Genomic DNA, 18,116 nt, shown 5'->3' on the forward strand with positions numbered 1-18,116 from the left:
CTTTTCAGTTATTTACTGCAGCTCGCTCAGCGCCATGATGCTCCCTTGGGAGCGAACGCCCGCGCTTTACAAATACCCATAAATATCAAAATATCAAATGTACCATAAGGCCTGACCTCAAGATGGCAGAAATCAACTAATCCCTTGTAACACGGCACCAGGAATTGGCTTTGGACAGATAAAACCCAACTAGCAAAGACTCAGGAATAAATTAATCAAAAGGTTAGTCCACAATGAGAACCTTTATACCACAAGCACTATTACACACAGCCTTCCTAAGCTGCTTGACATCATGGCCTGACCCCAAGATGGCCACCAAGTGCTAACCCAAGGACAACTACACCAGGGATCTGCCCTGGACCTACGAGTGTCCCCCCCATTGTCGGGACCCTGGTCCTAAGCTTGATCAGAACAGGATTCGAAGCGCAACAATGCTAATCCTGAGATAGTGACGTGCCCCGGAATGGAACCTCCAATGCCTGACCACAAGATGGCTGCCATAGGATTTGAACCCTCAGGATGACCATACAACCTAGGTAAGCCAACACCTTTCAATAAGAGAGGCGAACGTGCCGCTGCTTTTCTCTCATCCCGAACCTCCGACCGCAGCCAGGTTGTTATGTGGGCCCGACATAGTTATACCATTCGTAACCTCCATTCTACTTCACTGGCCATCCAGACCCTGCGCTCACCTATTGGGAACTCACCCCCAGTCCAATAAAAATAACATGCCTTCGGTCATACCTAACCACCACATCCTGACCCCTTCGAACTACCTAAAACCGCACGGCCCGAACTCCCACTCGATCACTTTCCTCCCCAACCTCTCACCCAAAGTGCAAAAAAACTTAAACACAAACTGATTAGGCAGCACCCAGAATCATTATTCACAGACATATATCACTGCTCCTCCAAAGGACAGATTCAAATGGATTTCATCTTTCACACTGAAAGACCTGATGAGTGGACGTCCATCATTAGATCACAACTTCACATTTCCGAAATGACAAATACACCCCTCAGCTGCAAACTAACAATTTCTTTCCCCAACCGCTCGAGGCAAAGGGGGAATACTTCTGTGACCATATACCCCAAAGGCACAGTCCTAATCCAAGCTAACAACGACAACCTTGAGACTTTAGATGCACTCTTCCCCTCGCTTCGGTCTACCTCCTCTCATGCCCCTCCTGCCCCACCCTACCCAACCCAACCCCACTCCCTGGACAGTCGGTCCCTCCAGCATAGCACCCTTACCTCTCACACATACCCCAAGAACAACACTAGCCTCCAGGCACATAGCACCACCCTCTCAGCTGCCACCAAGAATGCAGCTCCTCCCTCCGAGCATCTCCTCGGCCACCCCTACCTACTACCCTTCCCAATCGTCTATGATCAACCGCTTCACTCAGTCCAAGCTACTGCCCTATACCCACACTCATAGGAAAGCGGCAACAACACAATCCTCCTCCCGCTGTGCACTCAGCCCAACCCAATGACCACACGGACAACTCACGATCTAGCAGACGTCAAGGCAGCAGCGTCAAGACCCCCCTCTAGGGAGGCCCCCTTTCAGAACCCCCATATTTTCTCCCTTGAAGAGATAGGCCAATGTCTCACCCTGCTGCAAAAAACCAGCTAGCAATCGTTATCAATGGCTTCAACAAAATCCTTACTAACCTCGCCTCGCTCCGTAAACCTCACCCAAATTCCCACTTCACCCCCACTGTCAACAACCCTAGTCACCATGGGAGCCCCTCGACTCCCCTCCACAGAGAGACCTCAATCCCTGTGAATCAAAATCAGTACAGGTCCCGAGTAGTGTACATTCACGGTTACAAGTAACAAAAAATTACAGCTGTTTGAAATGCAGTGAAGTTGGAAGCCATACTGGTCATGGTGCCAACCAGGGTTTTGGATAAAGAGCTTTCTATCACGGAGTAGATTAAGGTTGCTTGTTCATATTGTTCCAAAACAAGCTTGGTGGAGGTTTCACAATTGTCTTTCAGCACCAGCGCAACAGGTGCTTGTTTCTAGGAGATAAACAAATAAGAAACGTATACATTCTGGAAAGGAGACAAAAACTCTTGGCAAAAAAAGTTCTAAAATGATACACCAAAAGAAGGTTTCTCACTAAATCACTGGAAATGCATTGAGTTGATACATAATTATTTTGTGTTGAATTTGAGATTTGAGGCTGTTATATAATGCAAAAGAATACCATTAATCCTAACTAACAAAAGGAAAATAACATCTGAGAAAGTGAGCGAAACTGTAATTTCCGGAGGTGAGCCTCTTAATTCATGACTAAGGGTCTGATGTGTGATAAGGCAGGCCACAAATAGTGGGTGCAAATTGCACGCCCGTTTTTTTGCAAAAATTTCAGTTGTTTTATGATGCTGTCTATGTCAAATTGTAAAGCGCTCTGATATCCTTTGGGATCAAGTTTGCGCTATAAATAAAAAATAAATACTAAAATACCAACAGAAAGAATAGCTATGTCTCTGATGGAAGCAGCCGAACTGGCCGCCTCTTACGACATCCCTTCCACCACCACCTCTCTATCCAAAATCCTGGGGATCACTGGATTCAGAAGGGACCCCTCCCCTCTTAATCACCCTAGACCCCCTGCCTCCTTTACCAACATCCCAAGGGCCCCCCTTAAGAAGAACCTCAATAAAGAGGCACCCACCACTAACTGCATGCTCATTAACTGTAGATCAGCCACTAAACATGCAACTGAACTAGCAGAATCCATCCTCACCCATGACATAGACATAGCCTTCATCACAGAGATGTGGCTAAACGATTGCTCGACACCCATCTTTGACACTCTCTTGCCACCAGGCTTTGTAATCATCAACAAAGATCGAAATGACCAAAAAAGCGGATGTATAGCAATCATCCATAAAATCAATATATCTGTGACAGATCCTACCTGCTGACTGGTTTGACCATCACCTTATCCTATTCCACATCAATCAACCAATCAAACAACAACCCCTCACCCAAGACCCCCCCAAATTGACAAGAAATCTTAGGCAGATTTCCACGTACAACTTTGAAAAAAGGGTATGCTCACTCCTGCCTACCTCCACGGATGATCTCTCTACAACGGAACTCACCACTCTCTATAACTCTACTATGACTTCCATCCTTGATCAAGTAGCCCTCCTGAAACTAAAAAAAACAGGAACATTCCATCCGGATCATAGTTCAACTCTGACATCAATGCCGAAAGAAGACAACTAAGAGCTGCAGAATGACTATGAAGGAACAACCCCTCCAAAATCCTCCACAAGCAACTCAAGGAAATACAAAAAACACATTACCAATGAAAAAACCACCTTCTTCTGCACCACCATGGACACAGCGAAAAATAGACCTAAAGAACTATTCAACATCATCAGACAACAAACATCAAAGCCCTCAGCTGCCCCTGGCTAGGCCTCCAAAGACCTATGCAACAACTTTGCCAACTTCTTTAAATACAAACCCTCCAAGATTGTGCTCTCACTTGACATCAGCCCTAACCCCTCATGCACTAACCCACCCCCAGAAACCAAAGCTAACACATGCAGATACCCCATGAAATCCTGGAAATCCTTCAACCCCATATCCGAAAATGAGATTCTGAAACTGATCGCCACCTCCAAACCCGCATCTCACGCACTTTCACCCTTTACCCACCCAACTGACTAAAAAGCTGCAACTCTCCATTGATCCTTTCTGGTGCAAGATCATAAACAGCTCCTTGAGTTCCGGCATCATTCCCAACTGCCTCAAAGTCGGCCAAGTCACACCTCTCCTGAAAAAACCCGGCCTTGACACCAACGATTTGAACAACTTCAGACCCGTTTCCAACCTCCCCTTTTTGCTAAAATCCTTGAAAAATGCGTTCTTTCACAACTAACTCAGCACATTGACAACTTCAACGTTCTAGATCCCCACCAATCGGGATTCAAAAAAGGCTACAGTACCGAGACCGCGATCCTAAACATCGTAGATGAAATGCACAAATCTCTAGATACCGACAAATGCTGCCCACTCATCTTCCTGCACTTATCGGCAGCCTTTGACACAGTGGATCACAATCTACTGATCAAGGCTCTGCAAAACAGTGTAGGTGCTGCTGAGGTGGTTCTACAATAGTTCTCCTCCTTCTTACAAAACCGCTCCCAAAAAATAAAACTCAAAACCTTCACATCCGACTCTCACCCCGTCAATGGAGCTGCCCCACAAGGATCAGTGCACTCCCCTCAACTGTTCAATGTTTATATGGAGCCCTTCACCTCCGTATTTAAAAAAGCCAACATCACCTTCCACCTCTATGCAGACGACACCCAGATCTATCTGGAAACCTCCTCCTTTGAAGATATTCAGAGACTAAACAACACTCTCAAAGAAGTTCAACAATGGCTATTCATAAACCACCTCAAACTCAACCAAGACAAAACTGAAATCCTCCTCATCTCCAACAAAGAAAAAAATCCCCAAACCATGGAATGGCTCAAAGCAATCAATGCTCTTAACGGCAATCTCACCCCGGCCAACTCCATAAAATCATTAGGAATCACCCTAGACCCTAAACTGGTCATGGACAGCCACATCAAGACCTCCGCGAAGAGTGCCTTTCTTAATCTGAAGCTTCTCAACAAAATAAAACCCTTCATCCCACCCAAAGACCTCAAACAAGCCACCCAATCCCTGGAGATGTCTAGACTCGACTATGGAAATGCTATCCTCACTGGTACAGAGAAATTCCACCTAGCCCCCCTCAAAACTGCTCTAAAAGCACAGCCAGAATGGTCATCGGAGTCAGGAAATTTGAGCACATTGCACCTGCACTCAAAGAACTAAAATGGCTCCCAGTAGAGATGCGTGCCAGCTTCAGAACTGCCTGTCTCACGCACAAAGCTCTCCACACAGGGAAACCGGAATATCTGGCTTCAAAACTCAAAAAGGCTGACCAGACAAGGAACCTCAGGAGCTCCAACTCCCTACTGCTCATCCCTATGAAAAAACGCATACAAAAAAACTCTGCACAATCCTTCCCTGGAAACGCGCCCATAATCTGTAACTCCATCCCATCACACATTAGGCTATCCCGTCCTTTGTAAAATTTAAAAACTCCTAAAAGACCTCTTCCTCAATCGCGCCTTCCCAAACAGTTAACTCTCGCTGTCGGGCAATTGCCATCTTTCTGCAGCACCATGCCACTTTGTCACCAACATCTACTTCCTCCTAGTGCCCCTATGCCCCTCCCCGATCCCCCCGCCCTGTAAATGGTTCTGCTCAAGACATCGTGCGAGGCTCCCAGGACTAAGCATGGGCGGAAAATCCGTTCCGCTCGCGGATTTTGCGGATTTTCGGTAAATTCGCAATCCGCGAACTCTCGCGAATTTACCGAAAATCCGCAAATTAGCATGCAGCGGATTTTTTTGCTTGGTGATACAATATTGCGGCGTGCGGCGTTCACTTACCGTCATTCAGCGTTTGCCGAGTTGTTTTTCTCGATATTTTGCGAATGCTGCGCCATTTTGGATCTTGCTGCGGGATCCCGCGGGAGTTTGGCGACGCATCGCGAGAGTTCGCAATTGCGAACATGTAGATGCGGCGGGCAGCAACAATCTCGCAATCGCGAGATTACAAAATTAGCAATTCTGCACAAGAAATCCACCAGCAAGCAGCATAAACCTTCTGAAAATGATGATTTTTATCAGAATTACTCCCCAGGTTGACATTTGCCTGCACTTTTTTTGCAAGGAGTCCATTTTGGGGGCGGGGGGGTGGGAGGAAGGAAATGCCCCACAGAAAAATAAGTTTTGCAAAACTGAAAGCACTCAGCAGGTGCAAAAGTTCAAACTCATCATTAGTAACCATTCCCTGTAGTGCTTCCTCAGGGGCCCGCCAGAGTTCAGTTGCCTACTTGCAACTATTCATGGGGGGGGGGATATTACGGAAGTGCCCCACAGAAAAACAAGTTTTACAAAACTAAAAGCACTCAGCAGGTGCAAAAGTTCAAACTCATCATTAGTAACCATCCCCTGTAGTGCTTCCTGCGGGGGCCCTCCAGAGTTCAGTTGCCTACTTGCAACTATTCTATGACCCTGCTCTGATCCTCACAGCAGGCTCATAGAATAGCTACAAGTAGGCCACAAAGGTCCTGGGACAAAAAATTGCACTGCAACAGAAAGCAAATTACAGATAAGGAAGCAGGTGCCAGACAGGAAGTTTAAATTCAGTGACACATTAATCAACCCCAAATTAATTCATGTCAGTTGAAGCAGGGCAGGTGTGCTTGCTTTTCACCCCCATAATCTACAGTGATGAACCAGAAATTAATTCATATCAGTTGAAGCAGGGCAGGTGTGCTTGCTTTTCCCCCCCATAATCTACAGTGATGAATCAGAGGGTGGTAGTGATGTACCAGAGGGTGGCATGGGTGAACCAGAGGATGGCAGTGGGAAACAGAGGGTGCTGTGAACCTGTGATGATGAACCAGACGTAGAAACAACAAAGTTGCGACCGTTGCGAGCCGACAAGTAAGTTCGCAATTGGGAACTGGTACAAACCCTCGCGAACTGGCAGAAACCCTTGCGAACACAAAAAAAAAATCTGCAAATTCGCGATAGTTCGGGGATTTTGAGGATTGGGAATTCGCAAATAAGCAAATTTGCGAACGCCAGATTCGCAAAATTCGCCCATGCTAACCCAGGACTGCCTTGCCTCATTTGTCGCACCACATGCCAGGACTTTATGAACCAATATGTATACCTATGCCTTATTTTGGTACTCCTGCATTACAATCCATACTAATATAATAAAGAGAGTGCCCAAACCTTTGAGGCGGGTAATCTCAGGAACCACATCACCAATCACAACACCCAATACAGCGTTGGGAAGGGCAGTTGCAGCAGAAGGACATAGGCTATGCAGACGCCCACCATATACATTTAAAAGGTAAAAGAACCGTGCCAGCAAAGTAGTCCTTTGTGGGCGTGTCTGCGTTAGGCTGTGGGCGTATGCTGGGGGCATGACAAACGCTGGGGGCATGTGGTGCATTCCGCCCTTCATGCCATGTCTCATATTGTGTGCTAATCCCACCCTACTCCCTTTAAATACCCCTGTACCCCATAATCATAACCCACCCTTACTCCTTAAAATACCCCAACACCCTTAAACACTAACCCATCTTAACCCTATAAACCCCAAAACCCAAACCTATCCCTAAACCCTAAAAATACCCCTGTACCCCAAAACCCAAACCTAGCCCTGAACCCTATAAATACCCCTGTACCTCAAAACCCAAATCTAACCCTAAACCCTAAAAATACCCTTGTGACCCAAACCAAAACCTAGCCCTGAACCCTAAAAATACCACTGTACCCCAAAACCCAAACCTACCCCTGAACCCTAAAATACCCCTGTACCCCAAAACCCAAACCTAGCCCTGAACCCTTAAAATACCCCTGTACCCCAAAACCCGAACCTACCCCTGAACCCTAAAAATACCCCTGTACCCCAAAATCCAAACCTAGCCCTGAACCCTAAAAATAACCCTGTACCCCAAAACCCAAACTTAGCCCTGAACCCTAAAATATCCCTGTACCCCAAAACCCAAACCTAGCCCTGAACCCTAAAAATACCCCTGTACCCCAAAACCCAAACCTAGCCCTGAACCCTTAAAATACCCCTGTACCCCAAAACCCAAACCTACCCCTGAACCCTAAAAATACCCCTTTACCCCAAAACCCAAACCTAGCCCTGAACCCTAAAAATACCCCTGTACCCCAAAACCCATACCTATCCCTAACCCCTAAAACTACCCCTGTACCCCATAACCCAAAACGATATCTGAACCCCTAAAATACCCAAACACCCCAAAACATATACCTCAGTACCCCAAAACATATACCCCTATACCCATACTTACCTTATCCAACCATTAAAAAAAAACCATGCTTTTACCATTCATGCATTTACAACGAATTTCGTTGTAAATGTATGTGTGGTAAAAGTATATAAAATGTAATGTCATGCGTTATAATGGCATTGCGGAGTCATGATACTTTCATAATGAAAGTATGCGGAGTGATGGTATGCGGAAAGAAAGTTGCGGAATAATGGGTGTTTACCCTCCCCCGGTAAGTACATTGGTGGCACGGCGGCCCACATCTCCAGCAACATACTCATATTTTTTTACCACCCATTTGAAAAATGCACAGGTCTCTCTCATTGATAGCCAGCACCGACATACACTTTTAGACACACCTCCCGCCACAAGTTCTAGAATTGCGAACTTTAGAGCTGGGGAGCTACGTTCGAATCTCGGCATCAGCTCAACATCCTGTGATTCCAGGCAAATCGCTTTGTCTCCCCGTGCCTACGACAAATGAATGTGTTCTTCTGTAATGTAAATTGTGCTCATGCCATGTTGTCGAGTTCGCGCTATATAATATTGCAAGGAAAAATAAAGTAGGGAAGCTCGAGTTCACACACTACTGAACGCGCACTCTTAAGTGCATCAGCAGTGCACTGTGAATCGGAGCGTTTCACAGGCCTGTCACAGATAAGAAATGCTATCTAAACGAAATCCTACAAAACAATATACTACTGGCCGGCAGCAATTCATACCCGTACAATGTCGGGACGGGCTGCTAGTCTGTTGTAAAGCGCTGCAATACCCTCGGGTCTGGCCAGCGCTATATCAAACTCCTTAAATAAAAAAAAAATTAAAAATAGCTGGAGCTGTTCGAGGAGAAGGATTCGACAAGGAGGAGGACACTTTTACCCCCACACAGAACATCTTAAAATATGCCACTTCACTTCCGGGCAGCAGTCTTCCTCCCAAATCACTCCAGCCATTAGGTAAGCAGCCTAGATTACATGGTCCGATTATGCAAGAGTTACCTCCACACAGCCCTCAACTAAAGGATATATCTGTATAATTTCACACACTCTTCCTATAAATACAAAAACAACAGTTGATGGACAGAATGCAGAACAATGTCATACATTCACCCCAGTACAGAGATCTGGGCCTAAATCCATCGTTTTTTTTGCACTCCACACCACCCCAGAAGGGAAATGAAAACTTGAAGCCGGGTAGGCAAATACAAAATAAAATCAGGAAATGACAAGGGAAACAGTATATATACAAATGTGAACAATTAAAAAGAAAATCCATTAGTGGTGCAAAAAGCAGTCCACTGTCCTAATCTATAATAAAGTAAATCCTGTAAGCCTGAGGGGTGTCTGAGTAGTGTTCCTGGTTTAGGAACAAAAGCTCCTGGTCACACTTGCTCTCTGACTACACCACACGATCCTGAAGGCCTCCTCTGATGTGGCAGGACAAGACACCTCATGGTATAAAGGCAACAAAGAAGAAGAAACAGGGATGACAGATGAACAGATGAACTGGGAAATGTGACAAAAGGTGGTGGGGTAAATAGCGAAAGCAGATGTGGTTTAAGACTTGCTATCAAGAAAGTCATGAAGCCTTTTAGTTCGATGTGGTTCAGTTACCGGCTCTAAGAGTATCCGGTCTGCTCCATCTAAGTCCCGAATATTGTCAAAGATTGCACTGTGAACCTCTCTGTCCTTTTGACCTCTTTGAAAGCAGCCAAGGAGACACTCTTGGGAATGGAGTGGGCTGCACTGGAGGGCTATCTCTCAGCTTTGAAAGAAGGAGAAACTCTTTCCTTTTTTGATCAAAGAGGGATTTATTTGCATCATTCTCTGATTGCATTTTTAAAACTCAGTTTGCAACATCTTCAACACATAGTCCATCTCAGATTAGAGTGTATTTATACATGGCAATATAGCAAAAATTATGTCTTCTTGGTGTTTTCAGGGTATTTATTTTGCTCATTTTTACATAATTGGTGAAATTACATATTATTTATTGACAATAAATATGATGTTTTGAACGCTTAAAAGGTAAATTCACCCACTATCAGCATCACAACCATTGCTGAAGTAATGTTTTAATTGTTGGGTTGACTCAAAATATACGATTTTAAAAACATCTTCAATGTGCTCAGATAACTTGATTAGTATATACAACCAAAACTACAACAATATTGGCACTTTCATGCCTTTTATTACATTTAAATGAGAGGTTAATTTCAACATGGAATGCTAGAACAAACCTCAGACGGAACACATAACAGCACACCCCTTTCAAAATGGATGAGCTATAAGGGAATATGCAAATAAACACGTACTACCTGTTTACTGCAATTCTAGCTGATGGTGAAGGGTCACCCCAGCTGCTCTCAGGACCCTCCTGTATAGTGTTGTCATTGAATGTGCTGAGAGTGTAGCTGGGAGGACCATCCTTGAATGACCTGGGGGCCTTAACCCTGGTCCAGCAACAAAGGTTCTCCCATTGCTTGCAACATAGCTTCCGCTATCAGGTATGGACACCGTCTGCATTTTAAATATGGCCAATACTGAATTGGTCAGCTGGGTCTCAGGATTCCCATAAACTTGAGGCCACCTTTGGAGGACCATCATACAAATGGTCATAAGTTCTTCATCAGTGAATGTGGAGGAGGTCCTCTCCTCCTGTCGCTCAGCCATGTTAGGGTTATGAAAAAGAAAGGAGCCACTGAATGGGGGATGATGGTGTTGTGGTGTTGAGAGCAAGGGTCAGAATTACCTAAAAATGACTGACTTCATCTCTTTTAGAAATGGGGGTCTCTAGTTGGCAGTGGCTGGTCACAGTCCAAGTAGGGACCCTTCTTCCTAAGTCAGAGTAAGGGGGCTACACCCTTTGATAACCCCTGCTCAACCCTGTGGTAACGTAGCATGAGCAGCTAGGCTTATCCCAGAGGCAGTGTGTAAAGCATTTATGATCACACACAGTAACACGGTGAAGGACACTACAAAGGGACACCACACAAGTAGTTATAAAAATAAGTATCTTTATATATAGACGTAACACAAGACCAATACGGTAAAAAGCCACAATACTGAAAAAGCGGGGTACTCTTGAAAAGCTGGAAAAAGAGTTCAAAGTGTTCAAATAGGAGTTCAGCTCAAAGCAGGGGTCTCTGCGACCCTTCTACTTACAAAGTACCTGGATTTCATAGCAAAACAAGTAAAATGTCGCAAACGAGCTGTACAATGATTTTCCCCATGCTCGGCCGGTAATGCGTTAAATCCTTGCTGCAAGGGAGGATGATGCGCCGGTCTGCGGGTGCATGCGGGACAAAGCAACAGACTTCTTCACGCTAGGCCAGCGATGCGTTGAATCCTTGCCGCAAGCGAAGATGATGCTCTGATCCTGTTGCGTGTGCGATCTTGTTGCGACGAAAGAAAATGGCGCCCTGCGAGGGAGCAACGATCTGGGTGCGATGCGAGGAAAATGGTGGACACACGGCGCCCGTTATGCGATGATCTCGATGCGATGATCCGGGGTTAGTGAGCCTTCGACAAGCCCGCAAACATGCAATGCGATGATCTAGGGGGTTAGCAAGCATGTTATGGCCCGCAAGCGTGCAATGCGATGATCTTTGGTTTGCGAGCGCTCGGCGGCAGTAGCGTGATGATTTTTCTTAGGCTCTTCAGCTGCAGCGGCTCGCAAACGGGTGTTAGCAACGATTTCAGCACTCTCTTCTCTGTAGTAGAACTAGAGGCCCTGGAACTCACAGGGGCCTCCCCTGCAGATAGAAATCCTCGCTGGGAGGAATCAGGAGGCTGGTGGGGGAGTCAGATGTGCCTGTGACTCCAGCAGGAGGTTAGCTCTCTTCTAGTCCTTGGGTGATTGCTTAGTAAAATAAAAGTCTCTCAAAAGTCCTTTTCGCTCTTCTTCCAAGTCCAAGGTGAACTACTGCAGGCCAATCCAAGAACCAGCACACAAGCACAAGGACAGTCCTCTCCTACAGATTCCTTCAGTAACATGGACAGAGGTTCCTCTTGACATCCAGGAGCAATACAAAAATGAGGGGTTTGGGCACAGGTATTTATACCCCAAAAGTCTTTGTTCTCAAACGTCTCTAGTCACTGAACCCAGCCAGAACCAGTTCTGCTCAGGCCTGGAGCACTTTGTTTACCAGGCTATATCCTTCCTTTCAGGAAGAGGGGATCTGCCATCAGACGTACAGTAGGAGGTGGAGACAGCATTCACCTTGCCAGGCACAGCCCTATTCAGGTCAAGGAGCTACCCCTCCCCAGTACTCAATGCAGATCTCTCTATTCAACTCAGGTCTGACTCAGCCTGCCTTGCCCCTCTAAACCCAGACAGCCAATACACATAACAACAGAGCATACTGGAAGGCTTAGTCAAGAAAATACCCACTTTCTAAAAGTGGTGATTTCAAACACAGAATGTTAAAACCAACTTCACAAAAAGATGTATGTTATCATTCTGAGTTCAGGCATACTAAACTCGAATTTTTACCATGTTCCCTGAGTCATATAGGAGGACTATAAGATGCAATAGCCAGTCTGCCCATTCTAGCCTATGGAGAACAGGTACGCTTGCAGTAGTGAAAAATAAAATGGAGGGTAATTCACTACCAGGACATGCTACACATATCAAGCCATGCCCTACCTTACACACACAATGCACCTACCATAGGGGTGACTGACATGATGCTAAGGGAAGGTTCAGGGGCTGGGAAGTGTGGGAACTTCACAGCCAAGATGGCAGTTCTGGACTGCAAGCAGACACTGCAGTGGCAGGTCTGAGGAACACTGTACAAGCTGCTTCTGTGGGTGGCGCAAACCAGTGCCGCAGGCCCACCAGCAGAATTTGGGTTACCAGTCCTGGGCACACACAGGCCACACTACTAGGGACAAACAGGTAAACCAAATAGGGTTATATACCAATTCCATGTCATATTTACACAGGGAGCATTTGCGCCGTGGCACTGAATAGAAGTGGCACAGCGCCCAGAGCATCTAATCCCAGCAAAAACAGAGAAGACAACAGCGAAAAAGGGAAGGGAGACCCACGCCAATGGATGGTGCGAGGTCTAACAATCTCCCTGCATGGACTTTCTTGGTTGTTGAGGTAGTGTGGTTGGGCACCTGCAAGATGGGAGGAGGTGGGGAGAGAGAGAGTATACCTGACAACAAAGAAATGTGAAATATTTAAAAAGGCTACTCTATTCTAAATGCAATATGTCATGCCTACATATATACAATGGGTGTCAGGGTAATAACTTTGTACAGTATTGTAATAATTCATTAGTATATTTTAACTCTTGCCCCCAGATGCACATGAAGTAGCCCCTGGCATCACTGAAAGCTTGCACACTGATGGAGTGCCAGGGTTGTCTGTTGTGGAAAAGATGTGATGGATGGTGAGATGGCTGAGGTGTATCATGGGTGCAGTCAATGGCACATGCCATGAGGGAAAGAGGGAAGGCATAACATTCCCTTGCTATCCTTTGCATTTCTGCCATGACTTTGTGTAGTGATATACTAGTTATTTGTCTGTTGATGCATCTCAGTACCTGATGAAAGCCTGGAGACTGGCTTGCATGTGACATGCCTACATTATCAGAGCTTCCCCTCTGGAAAGATGCAATGGCCATGAAATGAAGTGCAGCCAGTATTTTGTCATACAGAGGCATAGCCAAAGCAGCTCCCAGTCTGCAGGCCATGTCAAAGATCACATCAGGTGGTATCTATTGAGCACAGATTCTCTATGCATCCCAAAGATGTTGATTCTTTGTCTGTAAGCCCTCTCGCTCCTTAAATATCTATTCATCAAAATGAGCTATGAAGCAGCAAAACATTCACTGACATAGTGAAGTCAGAAAGGGTTGTGGATTAATTGTTTTTCAACTACAGATGTGTGGAGAAAAGTCAGTCCTTGCATTACCAGATGTGTTGCAAGTGCTACAAGGCTTGTTATAGCATTCAAAAGGATTAGCTTTAAACAAATTGATGTTAAAAAAAATGTGTAATGATATTTACTTAAAAATGTACAAACTTATTGGATCTTAAAAAAGGTATCTTTATTCTTCGTTACATTCCTATAGGTATTTGATTACTATATTTTTTTTAAGGGATAGTGTTGCAGTATCGATGAGTAGCAATGTGTGGTGCTGGACAGACTCCAAGACCAAGATAGAGTACAATTAAAACAGTTATGATTGCTTTTAGGCTGTAGGAACTTCAGAAGTGAAATTTGTGAATAGAAATGTGCTTACACTTTTGTGAGTGGGTGTTTGTCCCTCCTTAAAGCCCTCCTTAGCATTTCCTAACTCCTCCCTAAACCCCTTCCAATTTTATCAGGAATGTACTACTATTTAGCCACTGTCCCTGTCCCTCCCACATTTACTATAAAGGCATATGCATACATGAGCGGAGATCTCTGCAGTCGGACGGAGATCTCCACAAAGAAAAGATAGGAGCAGAGGAGGTTTGTGAATACCATTTTGTAGTATGCGAGTAATATTATTGCAGTACTACTAAACATACTACCAAATGCCATTTCTTAATAGGTCCAAATGTTTTAATCCAAGGAAGGGGTACTCATTATTTTCTCAGAAAAAAACCTCAAGAATAGCCAATAGTTCTTCCTCTGGTGCTGGGGGCATGCTCAATTTCTCTTTCTCATGAAATACTGGAAATTGCATTTCATATATCAGCCCCTACGTTTGTCAGGTCCCATTCCAGGGGTCTCAGGGAAGGCAAGGGATATTTGGCCCCAATCATGGTGGTTAAAGTAATTTGCCACTCGTGCCCTGAGTCCTATCCTGCTATGGCTCTGGATACTGAGCCAAGTACAGCCCATTCCTCTTAATTCTTAGGGTATCAAGGATGAGCAGTCATCTGTCTACCTGCTCCCAATTGGAAGTTACAACTTATTAAATGTAATGAGGTAACTCCAATGTTATCCTTTGGGAGCGGTAGGCCTTGCAGTAGTGAAAACTGAATTGAGGAGGGTTTCATTACCCGCATATGTGAAACTTAAATGTGCATGTCTTTCTTTTTAAATACCCAGCATCCTGCCCTCTGGGCTGTTCACGGTCTACCCTGGGGGTGACTTGTATGTATTTAAAAGGAAGGTTTAGGCCTAGCAAAATATTTATTCATCCTTTTATTTATCATTTAAATCATTACAGCTAAATAGAAATTGTTTAAAATGACTGAATGATGGTATCAGCAAACCACTCATCAATACAGTTGGGACGAGTCAGAGTTATTGACATATCCATCCATGCATTTAATATGAATCGGGCAAATAATTCCCACCTTTTATATGGCGGCTAGTCTAGGAGGCAAAACTTAGTGATTAAGAATGAGTTCTACTCCTAGGTTCACTACCAAGTATTGGCATTTTAAAAGTGTTGCAAACCAATATACATGATTCTTGATGGGGACGCTAGATGCAATACTCGGTATTGAACGAATATTCAGTAAGCTCTTGTCTAATTTTCTCTTTTTTACCGGTTTAATTTCCCGTAGAAAAGTAAAATGCTTATCGATACAGTCGGGAAAGGTCAGAGTTAGTGACACAACTTATTCAGAGTTAGTGACAAAGCATTCATGCATTTTATATGACCCAGGCGAATATCTTACACCACCTGGAATATGGCTGCCAGATTAGGAGGCAATACTCCGTGAGCACAAATGAGTGCTACCTCATGGTTCACTACCAAGTTGTAGCTTTTTAACAGTATTGCAAATCAACTTGGTGCTTGATGGGGATGCCGGATGCGATATGCGGCATAGAACGAATGTTTGGTAAGCTCCTGTTTAATTCTCTTTTTTACTGGCTTAATTTCACACAGATAAGTGCTTCTTTTGGATAATAATTAAGCACATACCTATCTCCTCCAGGTTTACTCAGTGAAGTACATGAGGAAACTAATTGTTACCATTCACAAAAGGGAGACTTATGGTATTAATGGACAAGTGGCAAGTAATATTAAGGAATGCTTGGTAAGCCACATTTATAAATTCTTTCATGATCCTCTTACTCTTTGAGGAGAAGCACTCACTTAGATAATAACTACGTATACATGTGTTCTTCAGATTTACCCATCGAATTACATGAAACAAAGCTTTTCCATCCATATACGGGAGTCTCACAAGATTGAGTAACAGGAGGTGAATGATGTACTACATGCAATACGCTATTAATGACCAGTGATCTTTTGGTAAGCTTTTTTAAGAGTTTCCTCTCACCATTATAATTTTTGGGGAAATATGCTCATTTCATAAAAAGTAATTGTACATACCCATGCATTTTTAAATTCCTTAATTGAATCACAGGGGGCCATTAAACATTTCCTTTAAGAACCAGAGGACTCACACGTTTAAACTGCAGTAGGATACTAAAAGTTTTCCATCTGATCATGTCATTGAGAAATGGAACGTTTTCACAATGGTGATGGTATCTCACACTGGAAACTATGGGTGAGCATGATGTTTTTTACATGACTTTTTAGTGCAAAGACTAATTGATACAAGGATGTTACAAACATTTTTGATATTTGCCTGATTTCAGGTCCATTTGTGAAGATTAATTGTATAATTGTTGAAAAGATAATGTGTGATACAATCATCTAAAGACCTAAGCAGCAAGTTAGCTAACTAGGGGCCTCATTAGGATGGCGGTGAATCCGCATCCTCCGGGCCGGCGGAAGCCACCGCCGGCCCGGAGGATGCGGATTCACCGCCGCGGCCATATAAAACACCCACCGCCAGATTAGGATGGCAGTGAGATTGCGGTGGGACCAGCGGCGGACGGCAGGTCCGTCCGTCGCTGATCCGCGGGTTTTGGAGGGCTATTTGGTGGCAGTGTCTGCAAGACACCGTCAGCCAAATTAAGATGTTCATTGCTACATGTTTTTCCACGGTGGCTTTTCCGCGTGGAAAAGCATGTGGTCTTTGGTGTTTGGGGGCCTGTTGCGGGCCCCCAGGGTTTGCTCATGGGGGGTACCTATGGTACCCCCCCAGCATTTACATGCACAAAGCTGCAGGCACCGTGCAGTGCCTGCCGCTTTGTGCATGTAAATGTAAGACATGCTTTTTTAACCTTGCGGCGGGTGCTGCTTCAAGCAGCACCCGCCGCAAGGTTAAAGATACAGGATGTGACCGCCAGGGTGGTGGTCACATCCTAATTGCACCGGAGGGACCGCCGCTGCCCCTGCGGACGGTCCCTCCACCTCGGGGTGGCAGACGGACGCAGGTCCGTCCGCCATCCTAATGAGGGCCTAAATGTTCTTTTTTGGGGATAAGTGATATGAACACATTTAAAGGAATTTTCACTTAACACATATTATTTGAGTAAATACAAATTCGCTCAACTGCATTATTTTCTCTTGTTATGTCAATATGACCTCCGGATATGAAGGACCAGGGGTCCGAAATGCATTGAGGATTGTTTTGAGAAGGTGTTCAAGTTACGCTTGATTCAAATGATTATATGAGACACAGTGGAAGGGCGAGATTTTGATCGATATCTTATCACTATTGATCTAAACCTCGATCTGGTCGACTGAATCTTTATTGCCTGTCATTGAGGGAAGAAAGTGCATCTCTTACCAAGTTAGTTCACCCAATAAAGGACTCCGCTTCAAAGGATCACAAACAACTTCTAGCTTTCAAGCATTTATTATAAAGTCAAGATAAGTTGCAGGTACAAGCATCTCAAGATGAGATTCACAAGATACACGGGCCCAACTACATACATGTGCTCTCTGAAAGCCCTCAGACGAGCAACGGAAACTACCAGAACCAGTTCTAAAAATAATAGGGCTATTAGCATAGACACATACTGAGATCTCTCAGTCATTTACAGCCGGAGGGAAAAGACAGGTTAGGCTGTCCCTACCCTGATCTAGATGGTATCCCTACTTAATCAGGTCCCTACCTAACAAAGGTGTCAGCAGTGAATGACCCCCAAGGGAAGTCACCCACTCTCAGTCTCTTGGTGAAAACCTATAGTTCTCCAATCATGACCCCTCTCTGCCTACCCATCTGCTCTCTTAAGGGTCCTCAGGCTTCTGCTCTAACTCCCCCCAGGGGTGCTGTCCCTAATACAAAAATACAACAACATTTAGGACGCCCCTCGTGAGACGACCCTCACGTGGTGTAGCTTCTGGCTTTTTCCATGATGAGGCCTTGTGGTTAGAGTCGACCTTGCT

This window comes from Lissotriton vulgaris, chromosome 1_1 (genome assembly GCF_964263255.1).
Source record: "Lissotriton vulgaris chromosome 1_1, aLisVul1.2, whole genome shotgun sequence".
Taxonomy (NCBI): Eukaryota; Metazoa; Chordata; class Amphibia; order Caudata; family Salamandridae; genus Lissotriton; species Lissotriton vulgaris.